The sequence below is a fragment of the Amblyomma maculatum genome, chromosome 4 (genome assembly GCF_055883805.1).
Source record: "Amblyomma maculatum isolate TAMU_Amacu chromosome 4, ASM5588380v1, whole genome shotgun sequence".
Classification (NCBI taxonomy): domain Eukaryota; kingdom Metazoa; phylum Arthropoda; class Arachnida; order Ixodida; family Ixodidae; genus Amblyomma; species Amblyomma maculatum.
In genome coordinates this window covers 165829402-165843949 of record NC_139347.1, presented here as the reverse complement: position 1 = coordinate 165843949, position 14548 = coordinate 165829402, and the positions used below count along the sequence as shown (strand labels likewise).

Sequence of the window (14548 nt, the reverse complement as noted above, 5' to 3'; positions counted from 1 at the left end):
TTGTCTAAATGTCCAAACCAAGGCTTATTTAGAGAATGAGACTTTCAAAGGTGCAAATTAATACGATCTGAAGCGCAGAACCCCCCTCGGGGTCTTGAAAAAATATAGGGCTGTTGAAAAACAGAGCATGCGTCGGCCGGGAACCGACCCCGGGCCACCCGCGTGGCAGGCGAGTATTCTACCACTCAACCACCGGCTCTTTTTTTTTTTTGTTCCTTATTGCCTAATTTATTATCAGATTTTACACACATAGAACATCACACACCTACAGAGAGGGAATATTACTCGACAAATACACTACATGGGTTAAAACCGCGCTATTTGGTCTGCGTGATCCATTACAAATCAGTCATTTGCAGCAACATTTCCATTCTCGGAAGCCACTCAGGCACTTCGTCTTGTGTATTAAGAACTTTAATAACACTCGCAACGGCTTCGTGAAAATACTGCCGTTTTTTGCTCGCATCAACGTCTGCATGCCTGAAAGCCATTCTGGATCGCCAGATACTGTGCAGGCCTAATAACAAAATCATGTCCAGCGGTAGCCCATCATCTTCAATAGGTAAAAATCGAATTCCGAAAGCATCCACGGTTAGGTCTTTTTTAATTGTTTGTTGTAGAATGTCCCAGAAGAAAAAGGCTTCCCAACAGTCTAAGAAAACGTGTTCGATAGTTTCCGGTTTACGGCATATGAAGCAGTGATTTCCCCAAGGTACAAAAAAAAACTTTCATTTCGAAATCAGTCTTAACTGCTAGTGTATTGCTATGGAGTTTGAAAAAGAAAGTTTTTGTTCCCCCTGGTACAGCAATATTTTTTACTCGTTTAAGGACAGACTTGCATTGACCTGCACAGTGCAACGATCTTTACAATGGGATCGGGAGAAAGACACCGCACAAGTCCTTGTAACGTTTCTTTCGCGTCACAGTTGATAAATATTCAAACGAAAAACGGGCTTGCAATACACGACATGACATGTACACTTCTTTAAGGATTCCGAAAATCCTCCCTTGCATGCTCACCGAACTTACAAAAAAATTTGGTAGCACTCTGTTCAATCTAACCTGACACACAGTTCGTAAAAATGGGTCCTTTGTATCACGAAAGAACATAAAACGGTTAACCACTTGGCGCAAATACAAATGCGCCAAACCAACTCCTCCCGAGCGGACGCGATGAAACAAGCTGGTTTTGCTCGTGCGCTCCCAAGTACTTCCCCACACAAACATGGCGAACACACGGTGAAATCTCTGCACATTCACACGAGAACAATGCAGTAATTGTAACACGTACTATATATCCTGGTAAAAAGAAATAAGTTACAAATCGTAGCACGTGCAAACATAGGCCAACCGAATCCTTTTATTCTGTCGGCCTTCTCACGTACGTTTAAAACCTGCTGGTTCCAATATGACTCACTGTATCGGTAGTTTTCCAGTGGCACTCCTAAATACTTCACTGGGGTTGTTACCCAAGGCATGTTCGCGAAATTCGCAGGGGTTCTGTGCCACTCTCCATGCCAGAAACCCAGACACTTATTCCAGTTCACCGCACTACCACTCGCAGAACAAAAGTCCTTCATCAATTTGACAACACTGTTAATGCTTTCGTAGACGGTACAGAAGACGGCAATGTCATCGGCATACGCACGTATCCGGACCTATGCTGCATGCAAACGAAAACCTCGGATACTGCTGCACTCGTTAATGCTCAGACAAAATGGTTCAGTATACAAGCAGAAAAGCAATGGCGACAGGGGGCAGCCTTGACGCACAGAGCGTTGCACTTGGATGCGCTCACCCACCTTCTTATTTACTATCAGGCGCGTCGAGCGCCCTCTGTACGCCATTGCGATTCCTTTGCAATTCAAAGACGATTTCGTCCCAGTTTTGACTACATTATTTAATGAGGTCTATGACAAAGGTATGCTCCGCCGTCTTTTCTAACAGCCCATACAATTTTAATACCAAAAAACGTTGACGAAGCCAAGCTTCAACAAGTTACCGCTTACAGACCAATATCCCTGACGAACCCAGATTATAAGATCTTCATGAAAATTCTTGCTAAAAGGTTTCAAACTTTAATGGAAGAATTAGTAGGACCGCATCAGACCTGCGGCGTTAAAGGCCGAACCATATATACTAATATCCACAAGGCGCGGTCTGTGCTGGAGTGTTGCGACGCCTTGCATGAGAGTGTTGCCATGCTCCAGCTTGACCTAGAAAAAGCTTTCGACAAGGTGCCGCGTGATGTCTTGTTATCAATTTTAGAGCATTCAAATGTGGGCTCTGTTATTTGCAAAGGACTCAACCACCGACTCCGACACTACGACATTCGCGGCATCTATTGATAGCGTCGCTCGTTGCGGAACAATCTCGCTATGTAAGCCTCGGTGGTTGCTCTTATTTCTCCTATGCAACTGAACTGTGATCGCAAAGCAGGCACATAGCGGACTATGCAACAATAAAACTGACTAGACTACGAAAACGGTGCTTTCAGAGCTGACATTTTTTAAGAGGCTAAAAAATTCGATAGACCGCGATAACAATAATTTTGGTCATTTATTTGTGGTCGAATATTAGTCGCCGCGCCCGCCAGAGGCGGCTGATCTCCTCGGCGGCCCTCTCAGCCCTTTCCAGGCACCGCCGCTGCCCTTCTCACCTCACCTTGAAGCCCAAACGCGCGGCCTCGGCTTCCACATCACTGAGTTTGCCCTCGCTCGTCAGAACGGATAGCGGTGTGCGCGAGAAAGTGGAACCATCGGAGGCGAGAAGTGCAGGAGTAAACAGCCCGGAGCGAACGGAAACGAGCGCTAGCCCCAGGTCACTTTCCGCACCAGCCTTCTGTGCTGCTTGCTGCCTCCGCTTCCCAACGAGTAAGACCTATCTGTGTTGGGAAATCCCGACAAAAGCTTTGTCAGCGGGCTGTCTATCCCTCGGAGTGTTGTTCTTAGCGGCCACAGGTGCAGTTCGAGCACCTGAGTGGTGTCCGGCTATGAGTACAGAGCCTGAGCTCCTGCATAAACACCACGCATGATACAAGATAACGTAAGGATTTGTAGTAGAAGCTGTCTTTTAATAGCTTAATAAAATAATTGGTGTTATTTTTAACAGCAGCATACAAAGCACAAAGCGAGTTGCTCACATTGCAGTACAGAAAATTGCAAGCGTAAAGAAAACAGTAATATGCACGCAGAAAAACTGAAACTTGCACATATGATAAATGAAGTAGCGCCGTGTATACTGTTCGATGTGAGTGCACCCCAACTACCTACCTTAGCCTCACTACCTTCGTGATGTTAAAAGCCATAAATCAAATAAAATCGATATCAGGAAATTGCTGCCTGCCATTACGCTCCAAAACAAGATCATGGAGCTTTTCTTTCCCCGGCTTCAACTCGAGGGTTTGAACCGTGTGCCGAGAACATAATTTTGTCCGCATAGTTTTTCAGACATCGGCATAGCCAATGAAGGGTCACGCAATCGCTTCTTATCGGCAGGTATACTGATCGTAGAGCTTCTGAGTAGGGTTAGATCGCTCATAATGAAGGCCCGGTAAAAAAAAAAAAAAAAAAAAAAAAAAAAAAAAAAAACGAAAATGACAACCACAATGGAACCCCCCTCCCCCACCACTAGCCCTCCTTACAGACCGTCAGACTTGATCTGTTTTCGATTTCCCTACAGGAAACAAATGCCATATTTACACAAATATTCTTCAGACGGTTCATGAACGCCGCCTATGATTACACTGTTCCCTAAAACACGCAGACTGACTGGCATCGAGACTTAACTAGCCTAATAAATGACTAGATATACACAACATCCTCCCCAAAAATAAAACGCGCACTAGTCAAAAATAAATTTCTCGAGAAGCGATTTTTAATAGCGCGGGATTGTTAGCTGCTGAGCCCAGCCGAAGCAATCAGATGAGTCTTGTTCATAAGTCACTCCCCAGTTTCTACTATTATCACGCCACCAACAATTCAACAGTTCTGTGAATTCATCCAGCGAAAGAATTTAGGCTCTCCTGAGGCCATGTTTGTATACGAACTGCGATGTTGTAGTCTATATGCTGACTTCGGCACAACAGACCTCTCAAACTCCTGATATTTTGATCTTGCGGGATCTAATTAGTTTAATCTGCCGCCTATAGAAAATGACGTCAGTACGGAACAACCACAAGAATCAATCTTTATTAACACGCTCGAATAATTGGTAACATGTATTTTTTGGACAGAGTTTTCTGTGTGTCCACTTTAAAAAGTCACTATACATTCTTACGCATATTTTCATAATAGCACATACTTCACACATTTAAACGAGAATAAAGCAGTTGCATATCTCAACAACCTCCCCCCCCCCTCCCCCCATTCCTTTATGCTTTCAATTTGCCGAATAAGTTTAAATTTTAGAGAAACTTCTGACTTGTACTACAAAGAAAATATACGTTTAAACGTTTCACGGGAACTAAATATTAAATGCGGAGTGTATATATATGCAAGTAATATGTGTACACCTATTTACTGTAATTTTCATTCCTCTTAAATAAATTAGGAGAGAACTCCTAATCGTTTCAATATTAGGTTGCTGGCACGTCAGATGGTCATTACGGCACCCATAATGTCTGATGGGTGGAATATGGTGCAGTGAAGACAAGAGCTGAAATACGATATTAAGCATCAAGACGGGGCTCGCCCCGTGCAATCGTGTGGTCGTTTAACAGACACCCTCTCTTAAGCCAAATGTACGCAGGACAAACAGGACGCTGCATGAACGTTAGACCACAAGAGCGTCCCGCAGACAAGTCGGCAAGGGGTAAGCAACTGGTAACCATTGTAGCCACTGACGAGAATTTTGAAAAACATCGTGCTTCTATGATTAGCAGAGAAATTTACGAAGCTGTACTCTACAAACTGAGAATTTGGCCCGCACGTCAGCACAACCTGTCTAGCAAGCTGAAAAAAAAAATGTTAACATATTTAAGTCAACATTTTTTCTTGACACGCCGTCTGACAGTGTTTTGCGATGGAGGTTTGTTAGCTTTTTTTGTTTGATTGCGACGACTGTATCAATGTGATGTAGCTGCGAACTAAATCTCCGTTAAAGTTCCGCGCTCCTTCTTGTCTGTTTCTTCGTCCGTTTTCGTTCAAGCGGTTGGACTGTGTATTCAGGTGCCAACTCCTCGCTTTGCTGCCGTAAATATCTTACCGAGAAACACACCCAGTACTCATTTGCTGCGCATAACGAGAACCTCAATAATTGTTTGCTCAAGCCGTGGAAGATTATAATACTCGAGATTTGCATGTGCGTTTTGTGCGCAAAAGCTAATCAATTCAATGTTGCTAGTGTTACGTTTGTGGCTCGCGCGCCCCTCTGTAGCGTTGGCCTGGCGGCTCCGTGGACGGCGGACGGCATCAAAGGTGCCAGCAAAGACGAGGCGTCTTTTAACGAAACAACCTTTACTGTAACATCAGGAAGAAACGGGCAGTGAAGCTGACCCGGAGAGATTACAGACACTCTCACACAGCTGGTGTCTAGCGCCGTGCCAACGGCGCGTCAAAGTAGTCTCTATCTCAGCGGAGTCGGCCGCTGCTTTTTATAGGTTTTCCCGTTCACAGGGAAAGGGTAAACCCTCACAGGAAAGGGAGAGCCAAACATGTTGGTTCACGACGAATGACTCAATCGCAGGTGTTCCGACCTCATCTCCTCCACCTCCTGCAGACAGGAGAGGGCGACGCACTTTCCCTTGATCTCCAGGCTTGGCCAGCTTTTGCACACACACGCACGCACACACATTTGGCGCGTGGCAGGAACACGCTGAGACTTGTCGGCGGGAGGAAGCGTTGCGCGGCCGATGAACGGCGTCGAAATGGCCGATCCGCTCGCGGTTCTGCCTGTTGCTATGCGGTGGTCGCGTCAGCTGTCCCACTTCTCGGGGGAGAAACGTAACACTAGCTTGTTTTACTACACTCGCAACCTGCCACGTCCGGTACCCCCGCCGTCGGAGGAACTGAATAGCACTCAGTTTAATATATTTCGTCCCCTCCGCTGCACTCGGTGAGAGACCGGCCGCACTAGATCTCAAAGGTAGCAACGATGAAAAGTTAGCCGCTGGCATTTCTAGACGCGTAACGGCTCAAGGTCCGTGCTCCCCTCTAGTGCAATGGAATAGCACGCTCCGGCCTTGCCGATCAAGAGCACTTGGTCATATTTTACTGATATCTTTGCAGGGCATCATCTCTTCCCGCACGGTTATTGCACGCCACTGTTTTCTACAATCCCGAACACACCTGCTCTGCGGTCATCAATGGAAATCCCTCGTATGGTATTCCCTTGCTTGCATTGGTAAATTAAAATAAGCATTAAGGGCTGATAATGCGGATAGACATAGTAGAAAGCTACCTTTATCCATGACACTCAAAGGACTATGAATGTTTCTTGCCGAGCAATTACTGAAAGGTTTCGCTATTTAGATGCTTCTCTTTAGCTTCATTTTTTTCTGTGGGCATTGAAGTCCCAATTAAAGAGACATCGATTATCTGTCGCAGCGACCACGTTTGAATGAAGGCTAAACACATGACCCCTGTGCACTGTTCGGCGTCGCTGCAGGTTAGAGAATAAAGGCTGGCTTAAAGTACCCTATTCCTCAAATGTGGCATTGACTCATAGTCAGCACTTTGACACGCCAGATCCTGCAAACCAAATCAAACCTTATAAACAGCGTTGTGCGACTCTTCTTTCCTACAGAATGTTGTACGTGCCCGCGTGTAACACAAGCACGATTGTTACGATTTTATCAACTAAAGTAATCAACGTTTAAAACGGAGCTTGAAGACCGCAAACGTTCATGATGAACAGAGCAGTCAAATCCATTTTTTGCCAGTGCAGCTCTGCGTGCCAGTATAACATTACCATAGTCTTTCAAGGAATGTGACATTACGTTCACAGTATTTTAAATCCCACTCATGCCGCACTTCTGCGAACTTAAAGTGGTAACAATTTTTTACTCTGATATCAATCACAGCTAGATTCTCGTTGTGTACTCCTCGTTGGCCCAGATGCACGGTGCCCAGACGGAAGTGTAGCAAAACAAGTGCAAATAGAATAGATATCATTTCTTTCGCATTTAAAAGAGAAATAATCGACCGATCCTATGGGTGCACTTGCTGTTCTGAGAACACCTTCGAGGAAATAATTTGACCGCTAGGCTCCCTTTTATTGTGTACCCCGCTAAAAGCTCGCTGATGCATACCTTAATGTGTTTCGATAAATCAACAAGCCCGCTTATTCGTTCGAACTAGCATTTCTTTAGTGTTCCCATGTAGCATATTAGCAAATAAATATTTAAAAATAATGACTATAATAATAATTAAGAAAACATTATGGATTTAGGCACACACTATACGCAATAACACTTTTACGTGGAAACGAAAAGTAAGAAAAATAGTTATTCTAGCGCAGTCGTGTAATTCAGTCACCTGACATCAGTCGAGGTAAAGTGATCCGAGCATTGTCTACCCACTGCCGTGACTGTGTGCTGAGCCACAGCTAGAAGAATTTTGTTTCCAGAACACGCATTCCAGAATCTTTTTGCTGGTGAAAGTCGATGATCATGATTAACTTGAAAACAGCCAGCCTTCCGAAATATTCAGATTTTCAATATATTCTATTTTTTGGATATATGCATTATTTATCTATAGCCGAATCAAGAACACGAAGAATATTTTAGACTACTGTGGATGCTTCTCCGCTTTGTTTGGTTCATAATTTAAAGGGCTCTAAGGTCCCAGGGTGACATTGGATGTGAGAAAGACTCTAGTGGATACCTCCGGAAATTTCGACCTCCTGGTTACACCATTTGCACCCGGAATGCAGAGCACACGAGCGCCTGGTGTTTCGACTTCATACATGATGCTGCCGGGACACCAGACAGAGTCGTTGGCATGATTGCAATGTCATTCACTAATGTTAAATTTCTTTCGCTGCTCTCATTAGCCAAATACGTGACAGGAGTTTCGTTTCCTTCATTTTCGAGGATTTGAAAAATCACCATAGGTTTTCGCGCAATCACAGTGTAATAGCCACTGTGGTATCAGCAGGGTGATCGGGGTAAGCGTGGTCTCATAATGGGAGGTAATGGGAATAAGCACGACATCAACTCACTCAGACTATTAACCTGGTCATGTCCTTTTATTTGATCGCTTAGAATATGCAAGCATGCCTATCACCGGCCCCAACCTGTGACAGACATACACAAATGAAATCCGTTTACTTCACGTTCAGAATATTACCATTTCACTTCCGAACTCTCAATTCTACCAACATGGTGCAAGCTATATCCTGCATACAGACGGAAAAGTTCCCAACACGTATTCATGCCATATATTAGCCGCGAAACGGAAATTTGGGGCTTGGCGACGGCTGTCACCTTCGAGCTTAATTCATGTCTAATGGCGCTGTATTCCTTGTTCTAACAATAACTAGCTTCTCGTTTTGAGAGAGAAAAGTTCAAGACTTTTTCTCTCTCAATGAGAAAGTCCAAAAGGGTCTCACATTTGATAGAAGTCGCTTGTAACACTCGTTTCCTTCTGTGTTCGCCGTTTATTGGAATCAGCCTGTAGTGATCCAGAATTGCTACTCTTCGTCTTACGACATATATTATGTTGAGGCAGTAAAGGAAAGAAAAATAAAGAGCCTCGGCCCGTGCCACTTAGTATAACGGGCTTTCGTCTTACGACAGACATCTCACACATTTTCGCCTTTTTTCATAGTGTAAATGAGGGACCTTACGGTTCCCGTAATTTTCCACGCCCTCATCCTTCTCGCCCGCCCAAACTTCCCATGTGCACCCCCAAAACAATGCACGCGGTGTGGTCCCCCCCTCCCTGGTGGCGTTACTGCCCGGCATCATGCTTACGATCCCGCTACGCGCTCAATATTTGCCATATAAGACAAAATGTGTCATGTCATAAAGTGGTCCTTAAACGAGAAACAGCTCATCAAAGTATTCTTGGCCTTGCTCGACAAGGTGGCTTCTATCCGTCCCACCACACACGATAACTTTAAAATTAACTTTAGAGGGCCCCAGAAATGCTTCTTGCGGAAAAATTCTAATTCAAGAAGTCCTTTCAGCTGGTTTTTGTGAGCATTCAAGTCAAATTTGAAAGCGTTGAGTGGAGCCAATAACTTCCGAATAACTTTTAAAGGTGTTCCTGGCGACCGCTCTCTACCAACTTGGGCAACACATCCACGCGCACCAAGTTCCGCCCTGACGTCAATCGGGCTGCTTGGCGCGCCCGCTTCTTGGGCGCTAGGTGCCGTCTCGACTTGCTTGCTTTTTTTCATGCATGCCGGCATGGGCTGAGTTGAGGGGGGAGAGGAAAATCACTATTTTCGATCGCCCATATTTGTTCGGTACTAATGATGCTAGCTTAAACTTTTTGTGCTGTGGAGAGGATTCATGCCATACCTGCTGCGCGTGCTCGTTTATAATTTTAGTAAATAGCTCTTCATGGGCCCCTTAAAGACGAGCAATTTGAGCGTATTACAAACGGTACGGGTAGCGGCGTAAACATTTGAGAATACTAAAAATCTATTAACGACTAGCTGATAACAGTCTTCAATTAAATGATTTTACGGGTTATCTTTTCCTTCCTTGGCATTATTCATCTCTTTGATGCACGTCACATCATCTTTTACGCTGCTTTTAAACAATGTTGTGCAATAAAAATATGGCAGATATCACACTCAGTAAGTCGGTTCCGACTCAATTGGAAGCGTTCGAGATAGCTCCGTTTCATTGTTTTCGTAGGGAAAAAACGCTTTTAGTTTCCTTTCGTGTCTTAAAAAAAAAAAAAAGAGTATCTCCGCCATCTAAGCAAATAAGTTTTTTATTTTTTCTTGAAATAGGCTGTCACACCGGACAGCGAACAAATTCTGAGGCGAGCAAAGAGACGCTCATCTCCCGTCGTTGCAATCCTGGTGTCTGAATTCGAGCCTTTTTTCCCGTAAATAAACGTTGCGCGGGTGCTTTGGGAGCCTTACGCTGCTTCAGAGTGAGAAACGCAATCATTCAGTTGGTAGATTCTTTTGTATATGAGGCGCTTATTTCTAGGCCCCAAAATCACGCACTCTAAACATTGTTTTAAGAAATCAATTCTATCAAACACCGCGATGTTGTGCGCAACGCATATATAATATAATTTATTGATTTATTTACAATACTGCTAGCCCCAAGATAGGAGCTGTGGTAGGGTGGGAATGACCACAGTGAACATCAAAATTGCAAAAGCAATAATAAAATATTGACAAATAACATAAAATACATGAATGGAATTACAAGACAAAAAAAGTGACTGTAAATGACAATGGACAAACACTTCACACGCTAAGTTAAAGAACACCTGAAATTGCTGTATGTCTTCCACCCCAACCCACGCACCATCAATCAAGGCCGTTCCACTTCACAACAGTACGAGGAAAGAATGACTATCTAAAAATATTATTTTATATTTGAAAAGGAAGCAAAGTGAAAGGATGTTTGCCTCTTGTAGCGTAACGAGAAGAAAATGCGACATATTCATGAGTGTTGCTATTAAATTTGCCTTTCACAACTTTAACAGGAAACGCTCTAATATTTACGCGCATAGACTGTGTGCAGAACCTGTAATATGAAGTTGTCTTACATACTTGCATTGAGATCGCATTTCCATCAATAAAATCACCTTTTTATACAAAACATTCCGCAACCATAACAATCATGAGCAGGAATATTTCTAGTTTAATCATTGAAAGGATGCAAAAGTGGGTTCAATCGCATTAGCCGAGTATCAGAACTTAAGCCTTATACGACTGTACGCACAGCATAATTGTTTTCTTCGCAAGCGTTTGTACTAGTAGAATATATACTTACAAGGTGTGCAACTTACTACTTCCCCGTCTTCTTGCCAGCCAGCCCCACATATTCGACACAGGCGATAAAACAGATTTTTGTTTTGTACTCGCAAGCATATTTGGGTTTTGCTTTAGCGAAAACAAAAAACTAGAAATATTCATGATTTTTGGAAACCACTGGCACGAAAATTACACATCTCGATCTTTATCCCTTTATCTCCCATCCGCAGGAATCCACTGAAAGCGATGGCATAGTATAATCAACGGCGGTTTTGAGAACGACGCCAATTTACACTGATGCTGAATATTTCGTTTCAATTTTACTGGGGTGGACAACAAGCACACATTCGCTTTATTTCCGCAGGTATCTTCACTTGGCACACAATCAGCCTTCAGCCGCGCACTTAGTTCGTCTCCAATAGCCCCTTCACACGGTTGCATATAGAAGTAAACACGCAAGAGGGCAATGCCTACCTTGCGTTATAGGTAGTCCACATCCGCAACCTCCTCTGCTGCAAATTTTTAGGGAGCAAGCGCACAAAATATGCATGCTGAAAGCTCATCCTGAAGAAAGGATTCCGTTGGCCACTCCTCAGTTGATCTGTGCGGGAAGATATGTAAACAATCAGTCCATTGGACATCCACTCACACATCGGGGATCAGCTGGTGCTCGGATTTTTAATATACAAAAAAATTTGGCATCACTCTGTTAGCTCGCCGTGTAAAAAGCAGGTCACTAATGGAATTATACCAACGTTATCAGCAGTCTAGATGTAGAGAGAACTACAAATGTACTCGCACCAGTTTCAAGATCTTCCAGCTAAGTTCACAGATCTTCAACGAGGCAGTTGGCGGAGTCCAAATAACACCGATGAAAAGCTCGAGCTCTCACTGAACCTTGCTCTTGAGGGCATCACTGTCCACATGTTGCTTGGCAGGGGCCTTCCTGTCCTTATAAGCCTGTCTGTAGAATCGCGCGAACATGATGAAGAAGAAGACGGCTTCGCAGAGCATAATGTAAATATGAACCCTAGGATAACCACAGTTCACGAACATGGGCACCATCATGTGCATGAAGACGCAGCTGAATTGGACCAGCTGGAGCTGGGTCAAGTAGCGCTTCCCCCAGAGATGCTTTTGGACGGCCGGTCGGAGCAATGGAGCAAGTAATAGGTGTACATGACCACATGCACGAGACAGTGCTATTTGGCCGATACTCAGGGCTATTTGGCCGTCAGGGCCGTAGCCAAGGCCATAGCAGCCGTTGTAGACAACCAGCATATGGTGAACGACATGAAGAAAGGAGACGTGTGAGTCTTTCTTCCGAAGCACGAAGAACACGGTGTCCATGAAATCGGCGATTCTCACTAGAAGATACCACCAGAGTAGGTTCAGCATGCTCATTGTCTTCTCGTCGCGAGCTTCGTAATTGATGCCCTGGCAGGTTAAGCTGTAGCCACCGCCCATATATGTCCTGGAGAGGAACGCCGCCATGAAGTACGTGTTCAACACCACCATGCAAGCGTTGTAGACTATGACAACTGGTTTGATACCGTCGTACGGCTTGCGATCATTCATGAAGCGAGGCCCGCCTATTTTCACAACGTACACGTACACTGTAAACAGAACGAGTAGAAATGCCTTATTTCCGGGCAACACCCACTCCGCAGTGCGAGGATCCCGTTCCAGTATGACCTCCCTCGCCAGTCTGTCGAGAAAGCTACGTACTGCAGTAGAGGTCATTTTCACTACTGTCGGCGTTCCGCTTGTTTAATCGCGCACACGTCGTTTCTATGCACAGTTGAACCAGAAAGGAGCCATACACAACGGTAACAGGCAGCCCGATAGATCGACTAGCACCGCTTCGAGTTGTTGCCCTTATATTTATTGACTCGGCAGCCATCCACAGAGGAGGAGGGACACCAGTGAAACCGGCCCGATGGCGCGTGCGAAAAGGTCGGACGCGCGTGGTGTGGACCGAGTACAAATTGTTCCTGTCTAAAGGGACTGTGTGACGTCCATGCCAAGAAGCGTGTACCCTCTATGGTGGGCGCCCGTTCGTTGATTTGCAAACGCGCGTGTTAGCAGCTCCCACGTCGATTGCTTAAAGCTGCCCATGGCTAAGGCTGTGCTGCTTTAGGTAGCTGCCTTTCACGTCAGGTATAAGTGCTATATTTGCAAAGCTAACATACTTCTTTACCTCATATCCACCAATTGAAGAGAATACTGACCGGTACTTCGTATAAAACCTTCCAGTGATCTGGGCCTTTATATTCCTCGGGTATGGCGCTGTCACGAAATCGGCGCCCATTTTCATCAAGCCGGTACAGCGCTAGGCGCGCGCGCCGCCGCGTGGAGAGCATGGAGAGAAAAGCCCCTTCCCCGCGCGGGAGAGCGCGTAGCTTTGTACGCGCTGCCGTGACCCTCTTTCCCATTGCCCGGGGAGGACGGTGGCTCATCGGCCTTGAATGTGCCAGGCCCTTCGAGAAAGTTCTGTGGGACCTGGCCAATGACGACGCGCGGCTCGACTGGAGGAGAAGAGGGAGCTATAACCAGCGAAGCTATGTGTGTGTGCGCGCTAGCTTTGGCGCGTGTTAACAAACAAACGCGGCGCGCCCTATTTAAAGCGACCGCGCCGCTTGTTGAGTCAGTCAGTCAGTCAGTCAGTCAGTCAGTCAGTCAGTCAGATCGTCAGTGGTTGCGGCGTGTTCGCCAGTGCTTCGGCTGGACTCCCGGGGATCACCCGCTGCTGGCAAGCCCACGGACTTTCAAGGGAGCGGCGCTCGTCTCGTATGGCGGCCACATCGTGACTCTTGAAGCGTCGGACTGCAACAGTGCCCGGTGAACAATTTGGTGTTTGTTTATGTAACTCTCTCGTGTTTCATCTGTTGTAAAGCCTCTACGTTATTGGATACCTGTGTAATTGCATGCTTAGCGTTTGTATTCTGCGAACCTCTCGTCTGTTGTATTTCAAGTGATATTGTGTATTCCTTTGTATCGTCTCTTGCTTTGCATAAATTGTGTTTTGTTTGTTACTTCTGACTCCGATCCTTTCTCTGGTTTGAACCGGCGACCGCTGGGCACCAAACGACCACCCCCTTCTGTCACTACAAGGTAGCTGAATTCCGGCTGAGCTTGCCACGCAGGTCGAGGGCATCTCCTTTGCGACCGGAACAGCTACCCCCACTCACTCTAAGGGTGTCTGGGAGTGTGCGCACCGTTAAGGGCGCATCGTTAATAATACCCCCATAATTATTAACGGGTGACAATTATTCTGGCGTCCGCGACAGGACGTTTGGTGCATTCAAGCTCAGAGGACGGAGAACGAGTTGGAAGAGTTTACGAAGAGGTCGTAAACGGCGTAACAGCAGAGCGATAGCGAGAGGTACCGCACTGAAGCGGTTGTGAGGGTCCATTGAGAGTGCTATATGTTAGCATTAGGCAGTTCAGATTGAGGATGAATCTCAAGGAGATTATTGCGTTGGGCCTAGAGAAAGGTCTTAAAGGAGCTGAACTGCGTGAATGGGTGGACCGAAAAGAAAGAGAGGTTCGAGAAGAGGCTGAAAAGGAAAGAGAGAGTCAGCGAAAAGAAAATGAGAGGCAAAGGCTGATTTATATAGAAGCCTCTGCGAATGAAGAACAGAGGAAAAGATACAAG

General features: G+C 45.4%; 1 pseudogene; it reads right to left on the bottom strand.

The window, feature by feature from the left end:
• Positions 1 to 11778: 11778 nt before the first annotated feature.
• Positions 11779 to 12633, bottom strand: LOC146193423 (very long chain fatty acid elongase AAEL008004 pseudogene; annotated as a pseudogene).
• Between the last annotated feature and the right edge of the window lie 1915 nt (positions 12634 to 14548).